Source organism: Triturus cristatus, chromosome 5_2, assembly GCF_964204655.1.
Source record: "Triturus cristatus chromosome 5_2, aTriCri1.1, whole genome shotgun sequence".
NCBI classification, from domain to species: Eukaryota; Metazoa; Chordata; class Amphibia; order Caudata; family Salamandridae; genus Triturus; species Triturus cristatus.
The window spans coordinates 533116291-533141328 of record NC_140588.1 but is presented as its reverse complement, the minus strand read 5'-3'; the positions used below and the strand labels follow the sequence as shown (position 1 = coordinate 533141328).

Genomic DNA, 25038 nt, shown 5'->3' with positions numbered 1-25038 from the left:
GTTCGACAGGCAGAGAAAAGATGAGGCGGAAACAAGTGTATCTGAAGTAAACCGGTAGTTAGGATCACCAATGTATAAAGGATGGTAGCTAATACGCAAAAGAACAAACTACTGAAGCAAGCAGTTGGAAAAACTATACATACACATATAAAACATGAGTTCCTGCACTTGGACAGATAAAACCTAGTTTTCCAATTACAGTCTCTGGAGTCATATTCAATAATCTCTTCTTGAATTATTTCACCTCTAGATAACTGGCGACCCCTCATTAGGTCGAGCCTAGGCAGCGCAGGCATGCTGTGTTGGTGAATGTACCTGAAGCCCTGCCCACTCTCCGCCCATATCTGTCATTGGCTTGGGTCATTGTCCTTCTTAAATGCTGGCTTCTGATTTGCTATTAGGCTTGTTAGTCCCTCCTTAGTACCGCCTTGTCTTCATTTGTAACCTCCAAAGAGGACTGGCCCTTTTACTTCAGTTGTTACACGGTATATCTTCTTTAGTCTGTAAGCACTATTTTCTTTAATGAGTTTCTCTTACTGCAGGAGGGTCTCTTGTGCGTAGTTGTGACCACCGGCTTGTCTATTGTAGCAAACGTAGAGCTCTTCAGGGGCCATGGGAGACAGAAGGGGGCAACTCCGCAATGCCTTCAAGCATGTGGAATGCAAAAGGGCTCACATTTGCATGAGTTTAAACTATTGGCATTGTTATTGACAATGCCTTTTATTTAGGTTTTAAAAACCAAAACATAAATAAAAAGCATTGTCAAGTACAATGCCAATAGCTCAAACTCGTGTAAATGCAAGAGCTATTGCAATATGTTTTTATTGAGCAATTGTGTCTCCGAAGTGGAGCTCCCCTACATCGGCAACTTAAAAAGCACTACTCTGTTTATTACTTTTACAAATAGAAATGAAGGAAAAAACAAGAGTTCATGATAAACATTCAATCAGTTTGGCCTGGGTGAAGGCAGTTAGAATATTTCCACCTTGGAAATCAGAGGCAAGCAGTACTCAATAACGTAGTAAGATCATAATGGTTTATTGAGTGACCAGAGAAAGCAACATGGTCTCCTGTAGTCATGTTATCTGGATAGCAAATAAGAATTATTTTATTTTAGGAAGCTTTGACACAAAGGTAGACTGATGAAGTTACTATGGCTCTGTTAATTTTAGTCTGTAATCTCTTAACATTATCAACTTGTAGGCACAATGGCACATTGGGGCAGGAAACTTATCACTGTCAATTTCAAAGTTCTGCACATCAGTACTACATATAGATGCCTTAATCATGTATAGAACGCACAACTTTCCTGTAGTGTGCATGCCCTTGCAGTTTCAATCAGTATACTTTTTCAGGTCACTGGTTATACGGGTAGGCATGAAGGGGTAGATAATAGAGAGTTTAGAGCAATGTATTCAATAAAGAGGTAACTTTATCCTGCTTTGAACTGCTGGCTCATTCACATTCTGAACTTATGAGCGCAGTCCACAGCAACTGAAATGAAAAGGAGGAGAAAGTAATGAGACAGCTTAGGCCTCAGAGATTGCAGAGAACTTTAAAATCTTTTATCACACCAGAAACCTGTCAGCAGAATGTGTGTGAGGTAGCCCACATTACCATTCGGCATAGATTTCCAAACAACACGCTACCAGAATGCCACTGATGTCCTCTTCCTCCTAGCAGCTCGTGCCTTTCAGGGCCTCCACATTTTCTTGCACCTCTTGCAATTCTCAGGGAGCAGTTGGGCACAGCATGTGGCCTGTGGCCAGGCCATTCTGCCAACCCAGAGGCCATGCACAGCAGAGTCCTGTCTGCCCACTGGGTGGGGGTAGAGTGGAGGGATAGGCTGCATGTCAGGCTCTGCAGCCAACCCTTTCCTCCAAACGGGGAAAAGTATGCTTAGTGAGGAAGTTTGGTGAATATGACCACAAAAACTGAAATTCACTAAAAATGCTATTGGTTAAAGTGACATCGTTTTTTATGGTAAAAGGATCTTAATTTACGTTAAATAAATCATAGAAATTCACTGACAAAAATAAAGGTTAAAGTGACGGTATAGTTAAGCCTAGGAATAATATAAAAACTACTATTTAAAAAAATAAATGGCACTGAAATTCACCAGTTATAGTGTATGGAACTATAAATCGTGCCCTGGCCATGCACAGCTTACTACCTCACACATTATATCTCTCATGACATTAAATGATATTAGTAATGACATCAGTATTGACATCACTGATAACACCATTGTTATATGCAGCATTGTGTTTTGGAATGTACATGTACAGGATGGAAATAGGCCCTGGGCACATGCATGACTGTGTAAGTTGAAAGTTATATGCTGCACTATTTACAAATAACTAAAGTTTGGGGTGCAAGTATTACTACCTGATTAAAAAGTGTGAAAGAGCAAATCATCTGAATCAGATGAACAGGTCACGAAATCTGGAAAAGGTCTTCAACTTCTTTATTTTAGGCATCTGATAAATCTCTGTCACTCAAATATTCTGCAGACCACTTCCTGGAATTCGGACTGATGAGGTCATCCTTTTATGTCAGAGTCAGTCGGCGGGGGCTGGGTAAGACACCTGGCATAATGCCATTGTCAAATAAACGGACTTCAGTTACCAGAATTTCAGTGATAGAGCTTTCCTCCCTAAGGAGTGGAGGCTGCCCATGGTGGGTGAGAGCACGCAGGAGGTATGTGCCAATTCACCAACATGGCCTGCAAGGAGGCATCTCCAGGCTGCTGGTTGGCACCATTAGTGAAAAACATGAGCGTTTGATTGCAGGACTGGCTCTAAGGAATCAGATCTCTCCCCGGACCTCCTCTTTCTTCACTGTTAGAAAGAGGGTAACTGATTTGGAAAGAAGGGTGCACCTCTTAAACCTTAACATACCTAGGTTCATCTCATGGTACAATTAGCATTTAAAATAAACAGCACCTAGAAGCGTGACCCCAGGATTCTGCTATTATGTTATTTTAGCTTATAATGCGCACAAATCAATCCAGGAGGTGTATCTGGGCGCAGCAAGGAACTCGGGCGAGGAAGGCAAACACTGGTTTAGAAACAGCTCGGTCTTAAGAAGCTTTCTACATTTAAGATGATCTGTGCAAATTGTAAATGTAAGGTTAGTTTGTTCCAGTACCAGGGAGGCCAAGTAGGAAAAAGATCTACCACCCGTGCGTGATTTCCTGATTCAAGGAATAGTAAGAAAGGTTTAGTTAGTGGATCTTAGGAGTCTGCCTGGCTGGTAAGGTGTAAGCTTTGCGGCCAGATAACTAGATCTGAAGCTAATCAGCGATGTATGCGTTATGCAGCAGATCTTGAAAAATATTCTTTTACGCACCAGGAGCCAATGGAGTGAGCGTAAAAGGGGAGTAGAGGCAGCCCTGGAAGGCAGATTTTGGATGAGGCGTGGCGCTGTATTTTGGACCACTTGAAGTTTGGTAAGTAGAGACTCATTAGTAGTGGCTAGTAGAGTGTTGCAATAGTGCAGGCGGCTAATACCCAACGCTTGGACCGAAGTTTTCGACACCGAAAGTGGAAGTAAAGGTAAGACTTTTAGCAACAGGCGCATTATATGAAAGCAGGTGCCAATGGTAGCCACTACCTGATCTTTCATGGTCATTGTCTGATCTAAACGACGCCCAGGTTTTTCACCGTAACTTTAGTGGTAGGTGCTGTGCCTAATTACGCCGGCAGGGGACCAGAGCAGTGTGGCTCTGCCAAAGAGCATAATTTCTGTTTTGCTGGAAATCAGCCGGAAAAAGTTCTCGGTCATCCAAGAAGAGATGGCTTTCATCCCAGCTGCAATACGTACTGTCATATTATGGAGGTCTTTATCAAAAGAGATAAGAAGCGGAGTGTCATCTGCATATGAAAGATGTGAAACAAAAAGCTCTGATATTTTGGCAAGGGGGTCTACATAGATATTAAATAGTTTGGGGCTAAGACAGGAGCCCTGGGGCACCCCCTTGTCGAGTTCTGTGGTGCGTGATCTAAAAGGACCTAGGTTGAGGGTCTGGGTTCTATGCGATAGAAAGCCTGTGAACCACTGAAGAGCCATGCCACAGATTTCTATCGTCTTTAGCCTCTGAAGCAATCTATGGTGAGACAGTGTGTCAAATGCTGCTGACCAGTCAAGCAGCACCAGCAGCGATGACTTATTTTCATCCAGAGAGCATCTAATGTGGTCCATAACTGCAATGAGCGCGGGTTCAGTGATGTGCATGGGTCTAAATCTGGATTGGGAGGGGTCCAGAATCCTATTAGATTCTAGAAACTCTACAAGTTGAATATTAATTTGCCCTTCCAATAATTTACTCAATAAGGAAAGCAGTAAGATACGACGATAAATGGACAGGACTGTGGCTGGAGTATTGGCTTGCTTGTGGGTAGGAATAAGGAATTCTCCCCGAGCTGATCGAAAGGTTGAGTAAGGAGCAGATGACCAGGGCGAGCTGATTACACACAGCTGCTAAGATCCTGGCTGCAGCATAGTCTAGGTGAGACCCTGATTTTGCTGCGTTCAGTGCTTTACAAACGGAGTCTGTCCTAAGAGGTATGAAATTCTGTAGGGTGCAGGTACAGTCATCAGTTGGGAGGGTAATATTGGACTCTAAGCACATTTGATCTGCCACTCTGAGAGGGTTATTATAAATAACATTAACTTGCTCTTCAAAGTGTTTTCGAAATAGCATCACATAGAGCTTGCGAACGTTTGGTGTCAGATGAGCAGGCATGCGGGTTTAAAAAAGTGTTGAGAACTTTGTAAAGCTCTTTAGAGGAGTTTCCTGCCTGTCTAAGTTGTAGTGCAATGTATGATTTGTGCGCTTTTTTAATGTCACAATGAAATAGCGATAAGGTTTTTTGTAAGCCTTTCTATCACTGGGGTTATAGGATTGCCGCCATCGTCTCTCCAGCTTTTTACATCTGGCTGTGCATTATAAATGTTAATAAATAAAATAAGCAGTAGGCAATTCACCAAAGAGTTCAAACAGTGTTAACAATTTTAAAGTCACAAAAATAAAACAATAAAACTCCCAGCAAATTGACAAAAAACAAGAACAATTTTAATGGGAAAAAAACACCTAAATGATTACAGTCAGACAACGAGACCGGAGATATGAATTGTTAAACTTTTGTGGCAAAACACACAAAGAAAATACAAATCATTAATCAGACGTTGAGAGTCTGGCTCTGGCCTAATTGGAATTTCAATCAGATCGCGAAGGAGCAGGGGACAGGCAGGCCAAGCATGACGCATCGTTCGAAACTTTTGCCTTGGAAATTAGACAATGTTTTGGAACTGTAAGTCCTCCAAATGGACAAAACAGAAAGATGAAGTCAGTGATGGTCCCTCGAAATTGGATACGTCATCTTCAAGCTCCCGCTGAAGTTGCTGATTTTACCACCACAAGCTGCAATAGGGACAAATCTGGGTTGCTCAGACGCGGAGGTTGCTTCATAAATAAGATAAATTTGCAGCCTCACAAGGTCAAAGGTTTTATCTTTGGACTCAATATTCACCAGCAAGCCAAGGCTGGAAGCTGTAGCTGGGCATGGCTCCAAGAGGCTGAACACCACAGCAGGATGGTCATGCTAAACCCTTTTTCACTGTGATAAAAAGTTCCAAGTAGGGTGGGGGAGAACATGGCGGCCACGTAGTGCGCAGGTTGCAAGCTCAGGAGGCTCCCAGCTGATGTATCATGGATATCACTTCAAGCTTTATCAGAATTACCCCCTAAACCCTGCGCATCTTACCAGGCAAGTTTCTTCACTCCTCAATGTGTTTTACTGACGAGATCGTCTCAGTATTGCCGCCCCCTGGTTGATCGAGGCTACCTCCGGACGAGTGGTGGCAGCGTCAGCACATAACGCTGCAGCCGCACGCTCAGGTGGTTTGGAGGATGCAACTCCATTGAAGCAGCCAGCCGCCATTAGCGACGAAGGACACCAAGATTTGAGAGGTAGGGGGGCCACTGCAGGGGTTTTTCTTCACGGGCCAAAAGGGCAGGTTGTAGTGGGGCCCCAAGCTGAAAAAGAGGTGAAAACGGCGATATAGAAAGACAGACCCCCTCTCAAGGTTCAGCTGCTCGGTCCGGCTCAGTTTTCCCAGTAAAATCCCCAGCAAATTTTCATAAGGGACTTCAAAGAGAAAAATCGAGGCGAGAAGTGAAAAACAAAGGTAAAAAACAAAAGAAAAAAGGAGAGTCCGCAGATCCTACACTTGATTTCACCATCTCGGCGTTCTTTTTTCGAAGTGCAACCATCGGTACTCACACTAAAAAGACCACCACAAGCCGAATTAGAGGGTCCCAGAACCACCCAGGGGCCTATAGATATTACAGATACCATAGCACCAGATATGGAGAGTGGCGAACAATGCTGTTAGGACAATGTAGAAAAAAGGTCTAAAATGGACAATCCCGACGGCACAAATACTCACAATGGCGATACTACTCAGACAAACGTATACAAGAACCCCTGACAATAGGAATCCGGGCGGACCATCGGTCAGCTACCTAGAGGCGATGATGGGAAATCTAACTGCAGACATCAGGAATTGTTTCTCTTTTTCAGAGACAAATCAGCGCAAAATCCGGGGTTTTTGCGAGATTTTGGAAAAAAGTTAGATACGATATCCGACAGGACAGAAATCCTCAAAAACACAGTGGAGGAACTAAAAAACAGACCTTGCCTGTAGTAGAACGGAATTCCAGGCACTGCGTAGAGACGAACAGGGACAAAAGTTGATCAGCTAGAAAATAACTGCAGAAGGAAAAACCTGAGGATATTAAATGTACCTGAAGGTAAAGAGAGAGAGGATTTAAAATCATTTGTGGCAGCTCTGATAAAAGCCTCAGTCCAGGTAGAGGAAAGTGAAGTGGACATCGCTAAAGACATACAAAGAATACATAGGGACCCTTTCAGGAAAAACCTGGGCAGAACAAAACCAAGAAAGATTCTTATTCATTTTCAGACTTATGCGCTTTAAGAAAAAATTCTGGTATCTGCTCTAAAACAAAAAACTCTGAGAGGCACCGACTTTTCTTTTGAAATAAGATTAGACTTATCACGAATCACTCTAGATAGACAGTGGGAGTTGGGTAAGCATGGATGACTTTGAAAAAGCCGGGGCAACTGCGCAACTTAAATTTCCAGCGTCACTGCGAATAATGTACAATAATAAAATACACATGGTCAGGAACACAAGGGAAGCAGATGACCTACTAGAAAGTATCAAGCGAGGTGGGGGGGGGGGAGGAATTATGTAAGTTGTTGTCGTAAGATAATAACCCGATTTTCACTAGACATGCGCACAGAATTTTATAGTTATTTCTAGTTGGGGCTGGGAGTTACGGAGGAAAAGACTAATTTGGACTAACATCAGGTCCAAGAAGAAGCAGCAGGGGCGGGTTCTCTGGGGTAAGGTGGGGGGGTGGTGGTAGAAGGGTGTCACAGGGTGAGGAGCATGTGGGAAAAACAAAATAAGTACCTCAATATTAGTAAGAAGAATTGGAATAATAAAGATATGTCCATACAGATCCTAACTTGGAATGTTAATGGGTTACGTGTGAAGGGCCGAAGGGATAGGTTACTGCAATACCTTAGAGATTCCCCTGCATAAAGTTTGGTTCTACAGGAGAGACACTTGTTGAAAAAGGAATGTGTTGATCTCTATGAAAATCAAAGATAAGTACAAGTTTTTTGTACAGATCAGAGTGTAAATGTCAGAGGGGTTGCAATAATTGTGAAAAAACAAACTAAAATATGGGTGACACAAATAAAATCAGATAAAGGAGGAAGGTGCATTATAGCCGATGCCAAAGTAGACAATAGGCCATTAACGCTAGTAGGCTATTATGGCCAAAATCATGATGATTGCGAACCATTAACAAACTGTTTGCCAATCTCTTAGATTTCCCAGGCCCAATAATTATGGGAGGGGATTTTAATGTTTTCCATGTCTTCCCTGGACCGGTCCCAGGATGCCTGTTTCCGGTCCAGGGAAGACATGGCTTGGCAGTTCGGGCTGGACTGTTTCCATGAGGCACAGGGTCAGACTGATTTGATATTACATATTGACTGGGGGGGGAGGGAGGGGGGAGTATTTGATTTGCTCAAGCGCTCCGTCCAGCATCCCCTTTGGTATCGCTTTGTATCACATTAGACGCCTTTCGAAATTGGACAATTATTCCCACTATGCCCCAATTAGGGATTCACCAGGAACACCAGAATGTCTGAATGATAAGTTGGCAATACCAATCAAAAATGCCGACCTAAAGGTCTGGGGAGATTTGACCAGAGAAGGAAACCTACTACCCTGGAATGAGCTAAACGGGCTGATGAAGGGTACCCTCTCAAAGTTTAAATATCTACAACTAAAAAGTTGGATGCAAAGTAGAAAATCGACATTGGGCGAAGGCAATATCTTAGAAGATCAACTGGTAACCAAAGCACCGGGAAATAAGGAAGTAGCACTCTGGTACTGGCACCTTCAGGATATCGTGGATGGAGAGTTCACTCTGGCTGAGGAGCTGTGGGGAAACTACTTGCCGAGGGAGCAGTTGCAGAATATTTGGCAAGTATCTATGCGCACACTTTACCTCATTGTGAAACCTGCTTTTTTTAAGAAGAAACCCCTTTTTTCACTTCATAGGGCATATATGTCACCCGAAAAATGATCTAAGATGGGGAAAGGAAGGGGCGTGGCTTCGCTGTGCAGCAAGATGGCCGCACATTAGAGCAGCTCCGCTGGCCGAGACTTATATATCCAACAAAACCCGTTCATGCTACGAGGGACAGTGGACCATAACAGAGAAATACTTCCAAAACAAGTTGGCAGTGCGAGGGCACATTTACGGGCCGGAATGAAGCTGCTAGCAGGCAAGAAAACCGCAGCAGGAAGAGGCCTACCCACACAAAAGCCGGGACATCAAATTGGCGCCACCCCTGAGAGCAGAGCATAGAGACCGGGAGAGAGGCGTTGGCAATAGCCGCATCGTCCAGGAACTCACGCGGTGCACCGGAGCGACATACCCGAGCACGAAATCATGAGTCTTTGGGCGGGCGAGACGCAACCCATGTCTCATGAGATGCCGGATGTAAAACAGGGGACAGAGTGCCTGTGTGCGGGCGGTTCTAACGGGCGCCATTGATCGCTGGGCAGTGACTGGGGGTCCGCACTGTAATTAATGTGCAGCCTGTGACAACGTAAACACTCTGTGTGTAAGCGAGACCACAAATCTGTACGAATACGCGGAGGAGTGCTACTACCTGCCCAATAGCTGAATCGGGACGTAAAGAAGCGTCTGATTGCATTCCATTTTGTTAGGCGCAAATAAAGACTGCAAGTCCGATCAACGTGGAACCCGCGCTCACCACAAATACTCCAAGTGGAAGCAGTAAGGAATTGCTAAACACTAGTGACCGGGTATTAAAGCTGGGGTGTACATAATTTGAAATAAAGGAGGCAGTCACGGGGCTGGAGACGTGTACGAGGGCGAAACGACAGGAAGCGGGATTGCTGCAGCATACGCAGAGATAGCGTAAGGTACAGGTCGTTGCTCGGAAGGCTTGATTATTTTTTACTTAAAAACATTTGTGGTCCTGTGCGCGCTAGAAGACGCTTAACCTTGATGCCAGGGTCAGCTGCGCGAACTAGAAGCAACGGCAGGAAGCTGGTGTGGCAAATACCGAGGTGGCGCACTGAGCGGCAACCCAGCTACAGACACGTGGGATTATAATCAGCATACCGCAGGCATAGTAGGCTATTAGGATAAAGGTCTGCTGGTGGTGACGGGCAAGCGTTGGAAGCAGGAGACGGCAGACTACCCCGCACAACAGGAATTACAGCCACTAACAAACTTGTCGTTCTGAACAAGTATAGCTGGTGCTCATCGATACTGCGGGGGTGCTACCCAGGTGTATTGGTGTCACCGCAGTCAATACTTCCCTTCACACTGCTTGCGGCCAGTACAGAGGTCGCGGCCGCTCAAGTATTCGCGAGGTGCGGCCGCAAGTGACAGGGAATATCTGGCAGCGCGCCCCACAACTATTGTACTTACACTCCTGACGGAAAAAGCCTGCGTAACGTGGGGTTGGGGATAGCAGCGAACCCCTGGGCGGCATGAAAGGACAAGTGGCAGTCCGTGCGGGGCGCCAGGCTCTGGTGCTGTGGGCAAAGGACTAAGTCGTCTGTTGCACGAACTACACCACAGCCGGCACAGATCGCCATAATGGGGAAACCAGACACGCACCAGCCCAAGTTATCATTCGACAGGAGGAACAACAAAGCGGATGATAGTGACACTGGTCAACAGGATACAGCCGAAGATGGGGCCACTAGCCACCCACCTGGAGAGGACATTCGAGCGATGTTCAGAGATCTGAAAACAAGCCTTCAAGGCTTAGACACGAAAATGGACTCGCTTGCGGAGAGAATGGACAGGATAACGCAACGAGCGGTAAAACAGGAGGGCCGCATGAGCGTGCTAGAAACAAGAGTGTCAGAGACGGAATAAGGGCAGACAGATATGGACAAGAAACTCCGGGGAATAGATGGGGTATTGTATGCTATTAAACAGAAGAATGAGGATTTGGAAGCTAGGTCGAGGAGAAATAACATAAGAATTACGGGGATTGCTGAATTGACGGACATCCAAAACATGGAAAAGTTTGTAGAGACAATGATGACAGACCACTGGGGCCAGTATCTCTTCAGTTGAAAATACCTTCCCTTGATCATGATTGCTCCCTAACCTTCCCGGCTAGATTTCTCAGTGCTTGTACTGTGGCTAGATACACTATGGTCACTGGCCCATGCTCCCCCTCTCCTGGGTGGACTCCATAAATAATTCCCTGGATGCTTAACCATGTCGCCAGGTGCTTAATCTCTTTACCTTCTTCTTTCAACTCATTTCTTTGTAAGGAGGCCGTGGCTACAACCAGTTGACCCAGGAATTAGTGCAATCACATTTGGGGGCGAGCATTAAAGGGTGCCAATCAAGATGACCACGGTTTAAGGCACCTTCAAAGACCAGGGGAAAAATCTGTAAAATGCATCCTGATCTCAAGCTATCATTTGATTGAAACTACATGACTGAGCATTCCACGCTACGCAGATGAGGGTGCACAGCGTAGATACTATTGGCAGGCAGCAAGGCCAGAAAATTAAGCCAGAGGAAAACCAGCGACTGTGGCGGAGGTGGTTGTGCGGCATTCGAAATCTAGGAGCAGCCAGGCCTGTCGTAGGGGGCCCGGTAATGAACTGACAAACAGGTGATCCTGAGCGGTGTAGTGGGGACCTGCACCGTGACGACCAACTGACTGGAATCTTGCTGCCCCCCATATTTAGAGGCGGTTTCCTGACTGGTGGCTCTGCAGCGAAGGAGGAAGTGAGTCTGAAAGGGTTGTATAACACAACTATGCCTGCCTTAACCACACAGTCTTTACAATAACTGCGTCTTTACCACGCATTCCTTTATAACAAATTTCGTTGAAAAGGCATGATTGGTGAAGGTATGTGTGTGGTAAAGATCCCCCCAGTCCCACTCGCATCCTGAGCCCTAAAATTCAACCTGCATGCTTTGTAATCTACCCACCCCAGCCCTATTAACTACCCTGAACCCCTTAACCTGAGCCCTAAAATCTGGCCCCCTAGCCCACAAATACTACCCCGACCCCAGCACCCCTGCCCTGAGCCCTAAAAACAGGCCCCCAGCCCTAAAACCCACCCCCACCACCTACTAGCCCAACTTACCATCCCGGTCCTTCCTGCAGTGATCCTCCGTGTTCCTCTCCCCGCCCAGTCAGCTAGAACGCAGACTGTCTTAACCATGCATATGTGTGGTTAAGGCATATGTATGGTTAAGGCAAGCGGTGATCAGCTTGCGGGAAACAGCGTGCGTGCTTATGCAGTGTTGTAAAAGCAGTTACCCGTCTGCAAGGCCTTGAGCGCACGCCACTTGAGATGGTTATCTTTATATAACTGTTGATCTCGGTAGAGTGGAATGAACATTGGGAGCTGAAACCTAGGGGTGTCCATCCCCCATCCACACCCACCCACCCACCACCCTCCAAACCTGCCTTACCTGTCGGCTAACTGAAGTGAGGCTAACTGAAGTGAGGCTAGACTGAATTGAGGCCTACCCAGGTCGAACTGACTGGGGTTGTGGAATTGCTGGGCTAACCTCTTACTCCACTACATACCTGTTGCCTTAAAATACACAAGCCCCTGTGGCTGCCACACAGCAAGTTGGGATCTACATCCTGGATCTGGAGCCACTGTCTAGCTCAACGACCAGCATCCGTGGCTTCCACGCCATCATAGGATCTGCTGATCGTGCTAGTCTGGGATGGACAGACCTACTTGTCTCTGAGCTGCAGCATATTCTGGGGAGCCCATAGCCCCCAGCATATACTACCTTCAAAACATATCTTGCCAGATCTGGACAACATAGGAAAATAGAATAATAACACTCTAGACTCATTAGAAAGTGCAAAGAAAGCTCTCAGGTTGCAATACCGCAAAGCTGATCTGGGAAACCCAGCAGAGCCAGCCCAGGATAGTGAATCTGTAGAAGCACCCAATTCTCCTGTAAAGGAACAGAAACTTGGTACAAATTTACACCAAAATTGACTCCCTTACTAGGAGACTGGATAATAAGAAGGAATGGCTTGATAAGCAAAAACCTTGTTTTGACAGCGCAGAGTATTGTATATCCCAAGTAGAGGATATCACCGTGGCTCAGGCCAAGCAACAGAGCGAACTGAAACCTGAGTTAGAGAAAAGTAGAGCAAAAAACAACGACCTTGTAGCTTAAGCACAATGGAGCAATCTTCGTCTGGTTTAACTGCCGGAATCCACAAACATGGGCCATCCAGAACTGTATATGGAGAGAAACAGCTGATCAGAGGTTACATTAAAGAAGGCATTCAAAACTGAGGCTTCCCTCTACGACAAAGCCAATCAACGGAGCAGGAGGTAATATCACTTGAGATGACCACGTGACAGGATGCAGTGCTCCGCAGTTTGGAAGCAGTTGGGTTCAAACAAAGAAATGTCCTCAGATGCCACCAGATTGGCTTGGATGGCTTCACAGCAGCGTATTTGAGAGTCAGGTGATCAGGTGGGGAAATTACTGTACTTGGGGTCCAGGCGGTGATGGTGGGCTGGGTTGCATTGCCGGTTGTAAGAGTAGAGTCGATCCCTAGGTTCTGCTCGTTGAAGATGCTGTAGAACAGGGTTACTCATAGTACGGCCCGCGGGCCGCCAGCGGCCCGGCAAGCCTACCTCGGCGGCCCGCAGACCTTGCAGACATCCTGCATGTGTTTTTAAATAAAATTAAATAATGTTAGCTAACACTGTCAGAGTGTCGGTGCAGCAGCCCAGACTCTGCTCTGTGGGGACCGGGGGATTCCAGTGATTGTCAAAGTGGAGCTGCAGGGGCCTAAGAGGTGAAATACAACAAAGCTTTAACATGTAAATGGTCTTTTAACGACCTGTGAAGTACTCGGGTGGGGCTGTGTGTGAGCGCTGGGAAGCTGCTTCAGTGTGGCTGTGTGTGTGCGCGCTGGGAAGCTGTCTCAGCCCCGGCTGAGGGCTGACACACACACAGGGTGAGATGACAGAGGGTGAGGGAGACAGAGGGAGGGAGGCAGAGAGGGAGAGAGCGAGGGAGACGGAGGCAGAGGGCGAGAGACAGAGGGAGAGAGACAGAGGGAGAGGGAGAGAGACAGAGGGAGAGAGACAGGGAGAGATGGAGGGAGACAGAGGGAGGGAGACATAGGGAGGGAGGGAGATGGAGGGAGACAGAGGGAGGGAGGGAAACAGAGGGAGGGAGTGAGACGGAGGGAGACAGATGGAGGGAGACAGAGGGAGGGAGAGGGAGACAGAGGGAGAGAGGGAGAGGGAGGGAGGGAGAGAGAGAGACAGGGAGAGATAGAGGGAGGGAGACAGAGAGAGAGAGAGACGGAGGGAGGGAGATGGAGGGAGGGAGAGGGAGGGAGACAGAGGGAGGGAGGGAGAGGGAGGGAGACAGAGGGAGAGAGGGAAACGGAGGGAGGGAGGGAGACGGAGGGTGACAGAGGGAGGGAGACAGAGGGAGGAAGAGGGAGACAGAGGGAGAGAGAGAGAGGGAGGGAGACGGAGGCAGAGGGCGAGAGACAGAGGCAGAGGGCGAGAGACAGAGGCAGAGGGCGAGAGACAGGGAGAGAGACAGAGGGCGAGAGACAGGGAGAGAGACAGGGAGGGAGACAGAGGGAGGGAGACATAGGGAGGGAGACATAGGGAGGGAGACATAGGGAGAGGGAGAGGGAGGGAGACGGAGTGTGACAGAGGGAGGGAGGGAGACAGAGGGAGGGAGGGAGACAGAGGGAGGGAGAGAGAGACGGAGGGAGGGAGACAGAGGGAGGGAGGGAGACAGAGGGAGGGAGGGAGACAGAGGGAGGGAGGGAGACAGAGGGAGGGAGGGAGACAGAGGGAGGGAGATGGAGGAAGACAGAGAGAGGGAGGGGGAGGGAGGGGGACAGACGGAGGGAGACAGGGAGGGAGAGGGAGACAGGGAGGGAGAGGGAGGGAGAGGGAGACAGAGGGAGGGAGAGGGAGACAGAGGGAGAGAGGGAGAGGGAGACAGAGGGAGAGGGAGGGAGAGATAGAGGGAGGGAGACAGAGAGAGAGACAGAGAGAGAGACGGAGGGAGGGAGACAGAGGGAGGGAGGGAGACAGAGGGAGGGAGGGAGACAGAGGGAGGGAGGGAGACAGAGGGAGGGAGATGGAGGAAGACAGAGAGAGGGAGGGGGAGGGAGGGGGACAGACGGAGGGAGACAGGGAGGGAGAGGGAGACAGGGAGGGAGAGGGAGAGGGAGACAGAGGGAGGGAGAGGGAGACAGAGGGAGAGAGGGAGAGGGAGACAGAGGGAGAGAGGGAGAGAGAGAGGGAGAGGGAGGGAGAGAGAGAGGGAGGGAGAGAGAGAGGGAGAGGGAGGGAGAGAGAGAGGGAGAGGGAGGGAGAGAGAGAGGGAGAGAGGGAGACAGAGAGAGAGACAGAGAGAGGGAGGGAGGGAGACAGAGGGAGGGAGGGAGACAGTGGGAGGGAGGGAGTGAGACAGAGGGAGGGAGGGAGGGAGACAGAGGGAGACAGAGGGAGGGAGGGAGACAGAGGGAGGGAGGGAGACAGAGGGAGGGAGGGAGACAGAGGGAGGGAGATGGAGGAAGACAGAGAGAGGGAGATGGAGGAAGACAGAGAGGGAGGGGGAGGGAGGGAGATGGAGGAAGACAGAGAGAGGGAGGGGGAGGGAGGGGGACAGAAGGAGGGAGACAGGGAGACAGAGGGAGACAGAGGGAGGGCGACAGAGGGAGGGCGACAGAGGGAGGGCGACAGAGGGAGGGCGACAGAGGGAGGGCGACAGAGGGAGGGCGACAGAGGGAGGGCGACAGAGGGAGGGCGACAGAGGGGGAGGAGGGAGACAGAGGGGGAGGAGGGAAACAGAGGAGGGAGGACAACGGAGGGAGGGCGATGGAGGGAGGGAGACAGGGGGCGAGAGACGGGGAGAGAGACAGGGGGAGAGAGACAGGGAGGGAGAGAGACAGGGAGGGAAAGGGGGAGGGAGTGGGAGAGAGGGAGGGAAAGGGGGAGGGAGGGGGAGGGAGAGGGAGAGAGAGAGAGAGATCTGTGTATGCTGGGTCTGGTGGCTCAGTGGACGAAGGCGTCTGCTGCAGGGACCTGTGCTCAACCTCATGGTCAAATGTTTTTTTTGCTTTAGCCCCGCCCCTCCCCCTCTGACCCCGCCCCCACCGGTGCGGCCCTCGGCCACAAACCACACTGTAAATTTGGCCCCCGAGAGAAAGTTTGTGAGTACCCATGCTGTAGAAGGTTCTGATCTTGAGATGGCAATAGGAACCGAGTTTGTAGCAGAAGTCCTAGGAGGGAGGGACATCGGATAATTCGCTGAGGGGTTTGGTGAATTCTTGTATGATGCTGAAGAGTTCCTTAGAATTGCGGGGGTTGGTGAGGATTCTGTTCTGAATGAACATTTTCTGTGTGGTTCTGATGAGTTGGTGGTGTTCTGTCATGACGGTCTTGTAGGCAGAACGTGCTTCTGGGATTTTGCTGTTCCTTCAGGATTTCTCGAGTCGTCGGCACATGCGCTTGGATTCTCAGAGGTCATGGTGAACTGGTGGCTTTCATGGTGTGTTGTATGTCGGAGTATTGGAGGGGGTGAGTGTGTGTGCGCAGTCGGTGATCCATTTGTGGAGTGAGTTGGCGTTGGGTGTGGTGGGAGGAGGATCGTGGCTGAGGGCAGAGTTGAGGTGCTCTTCGGTGATCTTGCTCCAGTTCCTGCGCGGGGAGCCAGGTGTAGGCTTGTGTGCTGTGGGTTTCGAGAAGGAGAAGTGGACACACTAGGGCGGGCCTTTTCAGGATGGTTTTGCGGGCTCTTTCACAGAAAATTCAATTATTTACTAGCTCCTAGTTTGCAGGATCGGGTCATTTGTGTCACTACAGAATGCCACCCAAGAACTCGAACTCTAGATCAAACCTTCACAGGACAACGATTCAAAGTCAAACCATAAAGGTTTATTTAAAATGTACAGTCATTACAGAAGGCAAAAGATGGATAGTTTATCAAGGTACATCAATAATTCATCAAAAGCAAGTGGATTCATTGTAAAGTCTACCTCAATAGCCAGGTCTGGTGGCGCAGTGGACTAATGCATCCACTGTAGGGGCCTGTGTATTCGACCTCATGGTCACAGGTTCTAATACCGGCGGGTCCACTCTGCCTATCATCCATCTGAGGTCGATAAAATGAGTACCATTGAGTTAGGTAACATTATACATCTGTTATTCAGCGCCTTGAGACCCTTGGGTGATACGTGCGCTTTACAAATACACGTTATGTTATGTTAATACTAAATCAACAGAAAAATAAAAAATATTTTAAGTATAGAATAAAATCTGACAGGAGGACTACTCAGTTTGAAAGCTAGAAAATGCCTGGCACATTTCCTAAATAAGGGCACTTTTAAAAAATCTTTTCAGACAGCGAAAGGCACACTCACGACATCGTGTGGAATGAGGTAATGACAAATCAATCAATTTAATAAACACAATATGTTGTATGCAACACTTTAAGAGACATATTCAGAATGCATAATTAATGCTAATCCTTAACCTAAAACCATGAGAATGACACTGCATCTTAGCAAGTATTCAATACAATGAACCCTTCAGAGTCATAAACAGGAACAGGAAAAGTCCTTGATTTGTTTCAAGAGTGAGTACGGTTATAACAGCTTCCTCCAAAGCTACAAAATTAATTATATATTATCTCATCAGACCACCACAAAATAGATCAAATTTCTGTATTTTCTATTAATGGAAAAGAACTCCAGGAGGCTTTTTAAGCGTGAAGAATAAAATAGCATTTCTTTCGTAATAGCAAAAATATGAATGTCAGTACAGGCAGTCTGAGGCCCAATTACGTCAACTCTAGGCCTGGGCACGCTAAATTAAAACAACTAATGATACATTATTTTGATTATTAAAACCAATTTAACAGTATCACTTCCTAGACTGCTATATGCAATACAAAAGTATCCATATGAGATCCCTTCAGGTTTCTTCATGGACTCGCAAGTCCATATTCACAGTGCTAAGTGATGTGGTAGGCAGCCAGGAGTATCCCTTAGTACACTTTAGTTTTAATGGTATTGTTCTCAATCATTACTAAAACATCTAGAAATGCTATTTGCTGTTTGTCCATTGAATAGGTGAACTTGATGAGTTTGTGATGTGAATTCAATACTTCAATTTTCTTTTGCAAAGTGTTCTTGTTTCCTTTCCAAATGATGAATATATCATCGATGTATCTTTTGAATAATACTAAATCTTTGGTCCACTCTGGATTCTGGAGGATATGTTGAAACTCGAATTTGGACATAAAGACATTCGCATAGGACGGTGCCCCTGCAAATCCCATAGATGTTCCATTGCATTGCCCGAAGAACTTGTCTTGCCACTGGAAATAGCTGTGGTAAAGCGCAAAGTGCATAAGTTCTAACAGAAAAACTTTATTCACATCTTCCATATCATTTCTCAACAAACACCATTCCAAAGCTTCCATGCCTTCATTGTGAGGGGTCGAGGTATATAAAGCAGTGACGTCCACTGTTCATAGCCACCAGTTTTCTATGTCTTCTGTACTGACCGTTCTTAAGATGTTCAAAAAAGATGTGGTGTCCTTAATATATGTTACCCATTTTTGGACTAGAGGCTGTAAAAACCAGTCAACATATTTTCCGATGGGTTCTGAAATAGAACCACATGCGGAGACAATAGGTCTAAAAGGTGGTGTAATCGCATCTTTGTGCACCTTAGGAAGCATGTAAAATTGAGGTCTACGAGGAAACTTGGTGTCTAGATACTTGTATGTTTTATCAGTAATCCATTCGTAGTGCATGATCCAATATTTTCCTGAGAATAGTTTGAAAGGCATGCGTGGGGTCCTGTTCTAATTGCATGCACGTTCCTTCGTCTTGTAGATGATTTCTAACACGTACATAAACATCCGAAGCCTCAGGCGTTTTTCGATGCATACGCCAGATAGCGGCGTGTAGTGCTTCTTCAAAGTTTACAGAAATGCTCGCATTGACCAAGGCAATAACAAGTAAGGGTAATATCTTGAGCAACCCATAATTGGCATAATGCATAGAGGTCGTTTTGAGTACCACATGACCCACAGAATATCATCAGCATAGATTGCATGTTATCGTACACACCTAGTATGTGTTTCTGCTAAACGTTGGTGGATTCAATGCAGTTTAGGAATTTAAATAAGTCTATAAATCAGAGGTATATTCATGTACTTGAGCTGCTGCTATATTGTGGTCACAATAGGAACTGTACATATTGTTTTTTTCTGTGAACTATACACACATTAATTATTGAATCCTCATCTGTTTTTTTGTATCTCTCCTCTAGACCCCTGAGGAAGGGTCTCTGTACGACCCGAAATGCATTGGTTACTATAAATTACGCTGTATTGCAAAAGAAATTTATCAAAAAAGGAATGAATTTTTCCATGAAGTAATGGATGAAGAAATAAATTGAGCAAATTGTTTGAACTCTCAAAAAGCGTGAACTGTTTTATTTAATATAAGAAGAATCACGTGAAGAAACGTATTGTTTCAAGTTGAAGTGCACACATCTCGGAGACTGGTCATCCCAGTCCCACATGGTTTGAAGTTTCGCATGGCACTGCCAGACACAGTGCAATGGATGTTGTAAAACACCCCTAACGGAATAACTTGTTGAAAATATCAACGTTGAATACAAGTTTACATTGGAGTGTACTGAGATATAAAACAGTACATATATATCAATCACATCACAATCCAAACATAACCAATAAAACATATAACACAATAGTACATGTAAACACAGCGTGAAATATATAGAAAGTATGATTTAGCAAGACCAGGAATTTATCCTCTTATACTGTAATTGTCAAGCTGATCTGTTACGCTTGTAAATATGCGTCGACGTTTCGACCCCTTGGGAATTAGTGTGAATATAGAAACATCATCCCGGGGTCTTCCTCAGGACTACAGGGATACAAAAAATAACTTTCTCTATTTAAGTATTGTGTGGCAGAACCACTGTTCACCTAATGTTCTTATCCCCAGGTTCTGCACGTAACTGGGTTACCCCGAGTTCAGAAGAGAACCAGGGTGCAGTATGGATGGATCTCTCCTTCTTGGAGGAGGCTTGCTTAGGGGCAATGCAGTCGGCAGCGTTCAAGAGCCATTGGTTAACAGAGGATGCATCCCTATTGGCGTCACCCAACAGCTTAGGTGTCGAGAGAATTAAGAAGTGGTCAGACCAGGTTATTTCAACTGGTAGATTGAACGGTATGTTGGACAGTATCAAATCATTGGTGTGCGAGGTTGAGGGCTGAAGTAGCGTCTAGGAAGGCTCTGATAAGTGCGCCTTCCGAATTCTCTATGCGGAGGTTTATGTCTCCAAGGATGGTGAAATTGGAGTATTTTTTAACTAAGGGTTCAAGGATCGAGTCTAGTGATTTGATAAATTTGCTTGCATAGCCCGGAGGGCAATATGGAAGCACTCCTGTATAAGAGGACTGAGCGCAGGGGACGGCAAAAGCCTAATACTTCAGCACCATTTTAGGCTATCGAAAAGTAGAACAGCAAATACGGTTTTTAAAGGCGATTGCTACACCACCGCCTATTTTCCATTTCTTGTCTATGTGGATACAAGCAAAGTTTTCTGGGAAGGCTTGGTCGATGTCTGGGGAGGAGTTCTCTTTCATCCAGGTCTCTGCCATAAATAGGACATCGCATTAGGAGTCTGTGAGTAGGTTATTAATATCGGCGCTGTGTTTGTGTAAGGACCTGATGTTAAGGAGAGCACCCTTGCAGTGTCGACGTTGCACTTGACACCTGAGTTCATAAAGTGTAAGCAGATTTTATAGTTAATACAGAAGGCTGAGCCCAAGCACAAGGTTAAGTTTGACTTACAGTGATATGTACTGAGTTTCTTCAATACTTCAGAGGTGCAGTTTATGCAAGGGTTGAGGTCTAATGTGAAACCGGCATGGTGGCAGGTGCTGGCCATGGACGGGAACAGGCATGTCCATGTTGCGGCCATAGTTTTATGTGCAGAGTGCGTTTAGTGAGTGCCTGCACCGGTTTCCTTATTTCAGATGTGCGAGCGCTGCCCTTGCAAGACTGAGTCTCTAGGCGGCAACCAGGAAGTGTTGCAGAGAATTCAACTATTGTTAGTGCAAGTGCAAGGATTAAAAGGTTTAAAAATGTATAGCAGTAGCAAAGTTTAAAATGCAAGCAAATTCAGCAATTCATCCGTATTGAAGTATTTCAGAGCCTATCAACATAAAAAGTGCCGAATTACAATATAGAACAGTCTCGGCCCTTGGAGTATGAAGGGTTGGCATAGGCTAAAATGACCTCTTGAACACTTAAAATTTCTCCTGTTTGCACCGAATACAATTAAAATATTTTTATGTGGTCTATTACACTCAAGACAAAATGTGGATTATTGGCAAAAGCACAAACCCGAACTCCCACAGATGCAACACCATATTAGGTACCATTATGTATAGTTTAGAACTGTCCTGCCATTAAGGAGCATTGGACAAACATTCACAGCATCTAGTGTGACAGGACAGCCCAATATTCTAGATCATGGGTACTTGCAAATATTTTCCAAGGGCCACAAAGTATGGTCTGTGGTGTGCCCGAGAGCTGTAATGATGCCAGCAGGGTAGGAGCACTGCTTTGCGGGACAAGGTGGTGGTAAGGTGAGCGTTGGGAAAGCGAAGCATGTACATGGTGTTGTCAGTGAATCATGAAGGTAATTTGAAGGTTTCAATCCATACTGCCTTTTAAATAAACCCCTAGTCTCTAGAAGATTAATAGATTTGACAGTACTGTGTTGTGCAGTATCTGAATCGCTATCCGTCTACCACACCTTGAAGTAAGCCTTCTCTACTTGCCATAACTGCCTTAGGAGAATCAAGTGTGGAAAAAAGAAATAACTTCATTACAAAACTGGAATGGCAAACCAAAAAACGGACGATCAGTCCTGGCGTCCCCACTTTACCAAATTGTGAGATCCTAGGCAATTGTTTTATTTCACTTTGTCTCCTCTTTAGGTCTCGCGTGCGTTGCAGCGCAAAGCGCTGCTCTGCCTCCCTGAGAGATTTTGTAAGAGAGGACGTTAAGAAGAGGGATTTAAGCCCCGCCCCTCATTTCCATTGGCTGGCATCACCGTTTATGCTAAACGGTAGCCTGCAATTGGAATAGAGGGTTTTCTGTTGACGCCCTTTGTCTCCAAGCCGGACTGGCTCGCCTGCTTTGGCTGCTGTCGCAAAGCAGTTTCTATGTGGCCAAACACATGGCCCCATAAAGATAAGAGATCCCCATGCTCCGGCTGCAGCGCGGTCCTCTTTCACTTTCGGGACTGCACTGGTTGTGAAATTTCCTGGTTTTTGGCTTCAACATTTTGGTCACCCTAATACTAAAGCACTGGTTGGCCCTGCGTTTGATAACATCTTAGGTTGGTCCCGCTGCAGGGAGGCCCTTGGTTGAGGTAAGCTGTGACCTCACATATGTGGTTGTATCCAGGACAGCTCGTGGTATGGGGTATGGCATCACCTCCCGGGCGGGGTGCCTTAAGATAAATATTTTCGTAGTCAGCGTGCCAAGGAAAGCTGGTGCCTTCTCGCACAGCCCTTTCCGTGCGATAAACATCCGTGGGACCGTGAACGCGGAGGGCACTTGCTCGCTACCAGTGCCGCCTCCCTCCTCGCAACCCTAGCTATCTCCAGCCGCCATTATCTCTCCCCCACACTCGCAGCGCATTAACCATATCTTGACCTAGCGCGTGCGCTATCTCTTTCATTCCCACTCAAACGCATAAAAACTCACACTCGTAAACCGAAGACGCAGTTTCTCAATGTGGCACTCTTAACTCTCTCCCAGTCTCACACGCATGTCGCCTTGCACCACACTATGCTGCAGTCTCATTCCACGGCCTCTCACACTCAGCGAGGCATAATGTGTGAGAACATTATGCTCGCTGTCACTGTTCCACGCTTCTTCCAGCACATGCGAGGCCTCATTCCTCACACCCTCTTACGTAAACGTGTACACAGCCTTGCATGAAATTGATTTTACACACAACCTCGCCCATGTGCCCGGTTTCATTGTGTACTCACTGACTCTGACACATTCCCTTATACAGTCTGCTTGTGCCCAACAGACTCTGACCTTCACCTCCCTTATACTGCCTCAAACATACTTGCACATGATTGTCATACATTAGGTTTGTTTATTTTATTTTGCATTTTTACAAGGCGCAATCCGACGCCTTCCGGACATGAGAGCGATTATGCAAACATAGGGGCGGCAGTGCAACAAAGGTCTCACGTCACAAGGTATTTTGACAAGAGAATGCACTCAGATTAGTGCACAATGGCTTACTAAAAAGTATACATGGCGGAGGCAGTGTAAACATTAAACCTAAGAGAAGGGAGTCCTTGCTTTATCAATCTGTAGGGGTGGCTAGAAGACAGAAGGCATGTCTAGCCCACAAAGAGTATTGTGGCAGATTACTTGTCCATCGTGTTTCCACTCACGTTATCATTTGCTCACATGTCTAGGTGACACATTTCATGCAAGAGAGCAAGAGAAATTGCTAGCCTAACAATGCTTGAAGTTTCTGTATTAAAATTGCACATTAATGTGAAATTATTACTTTTTTTCTTTTAAAACTGTGTCTTGCAAATTCAAAAATATATTCAGGATGGATTTGTTTCATAAAATGAGAAACATACAAAGAATAGGACGCCATGTCGATTTGCTTTCGTTATTTAAAGCCTTTTCATGGATATTGCAGTCTTTGTATTCTTTTAGACTTGATTTCTAACGGAAATGTCTCTTTTACAAAATGGCCGTTTCCTTTTACTATCCAGTATGCAGGATCCAATCAATCAATCTGTGTCCTGTGTCTCTACGATTCGGCACAGGACACACTTGCACTTCTCCGCCAGCAGAGCGTCGCCGGTTCGATTCCTGCGTTGGTGCGCTGCTTTTGAAAGATGGCTGATGGCATAGACCAGGTGAGGGGTGCAGCGGCGGAATGTGGGGGAAACTAACGTGGGAGGCCATTCGATAGTATAAAATTAGAGTAACATCTTTTAGTGTTTTATTTGGTAGCGGAGTAGAGCATGGTGGAACTTTTTATCCAGTTTACTGTGCTTCTTGTTGGTGGCTGGACATGGAGAGCAGAATGTGAGTTGTGTGTTTATGCAGAGTAACTCTCACTGTGACCACCGTTTTGCCCTTACATTGCATGAGAATAACTTGCAGTCTCCTTATTCAAATGAATATTGGCTGATACCGGGGCACATGTCCTAAAACGAGCATTTGTAATGCAATTGGTCTCGCATTTGTTAAAGTTAGAGCTAATGGTGTTGTAAATGACAATGTCTTTTACTTATGTTTATGGTGTGGGTGTATGTGGTGTGGAGTTGAATTATGTGGGTTTGATTGAAATTATTAGTTGTGGAATTGTGTGGCTTAGAAAATTTGGTGTGGAGCGGATTAGTGTAGTGGAATTATGTGACGTGTGCAGTGGAAGTAGGTGGTTAGTAATGTGGTATTGAGTACTGGAATTATGTACAGTGGGATTGAGTGTAATGGAGTGTAAATATGTGGATTTGTATTTTGTGGTGAGGTATGTAATGGAGTTTAATTATGTGGTGTGCTGTTCAATTGTGTGGCATGATGTGGAATTTTGTGGTGTGGATTAGATGCATGTGTTGTGTAATTGTGTTTATTTGAATTATGTGGTTTGTTGTCAAAATATGTGATGGGGAATGGAAATTCTTGGAGCTGAATTGTGTGGTGTGGAACTGTGTGGAGATATTTATTTTAAAAGTTTTATATAGCGCTAGCTTGACCCGTGGGTATCAGAGCACTTTACATACACAAAGGAAAGAAAATTGCATTACATAGCATGACATAAGGAAGCATAAAGATTTACGCAAAACATAATAATTAGGCATACAGTGAAGGGGGGAGAAAAACGCAGGTGGTTGAAACATTCAAATAACCACCTATCCTTAATGGTCAAGTGAAAGGGGAGTCAACTAGGTTAGTTGTGAGTGAAATGATGCTGATGGGCATTATGTGGTGTGGAGTTTATTTATATGGATTGTTGCTATGTGGCATAGTGGTTTTATGAGGGGTGTATTTATATGGTATTGAGTAGAGTGTAGTTAGGTGGCATTGATGAATGTGTGTGTAGGTGTAGAGGCTATCTTGAATGTATTTTATTATCCTTTAATAATAGAAGTTAAAACAAGCATTTGCAATGCAATAGGTCTCGCATTTACACAAGTTTGAGCTATTGGCATTGTGAATGACAATGCCTTTTATTTATGTTTTGGTTTTTAAAACATAAATATAAGGCATTGTCATTTACAAT

At 46.0% G+C, this 25038-nt stretch overlaps 1 protein-coding gene across 31 annotated transcripts in view; it reads right to left on the bottom strand.

Annotated features, from left to right (window-relative positions):
• Positions 1-25038, bottom strand: part of CLASP2 (cytoplasmic linker associated protein 2) — a 1832463-nt gene that overhangs the window by 1493091 nt on the left and 314334 nt on the right. The gene's annotated exons all lie outside the window — the stretch shown is intronic.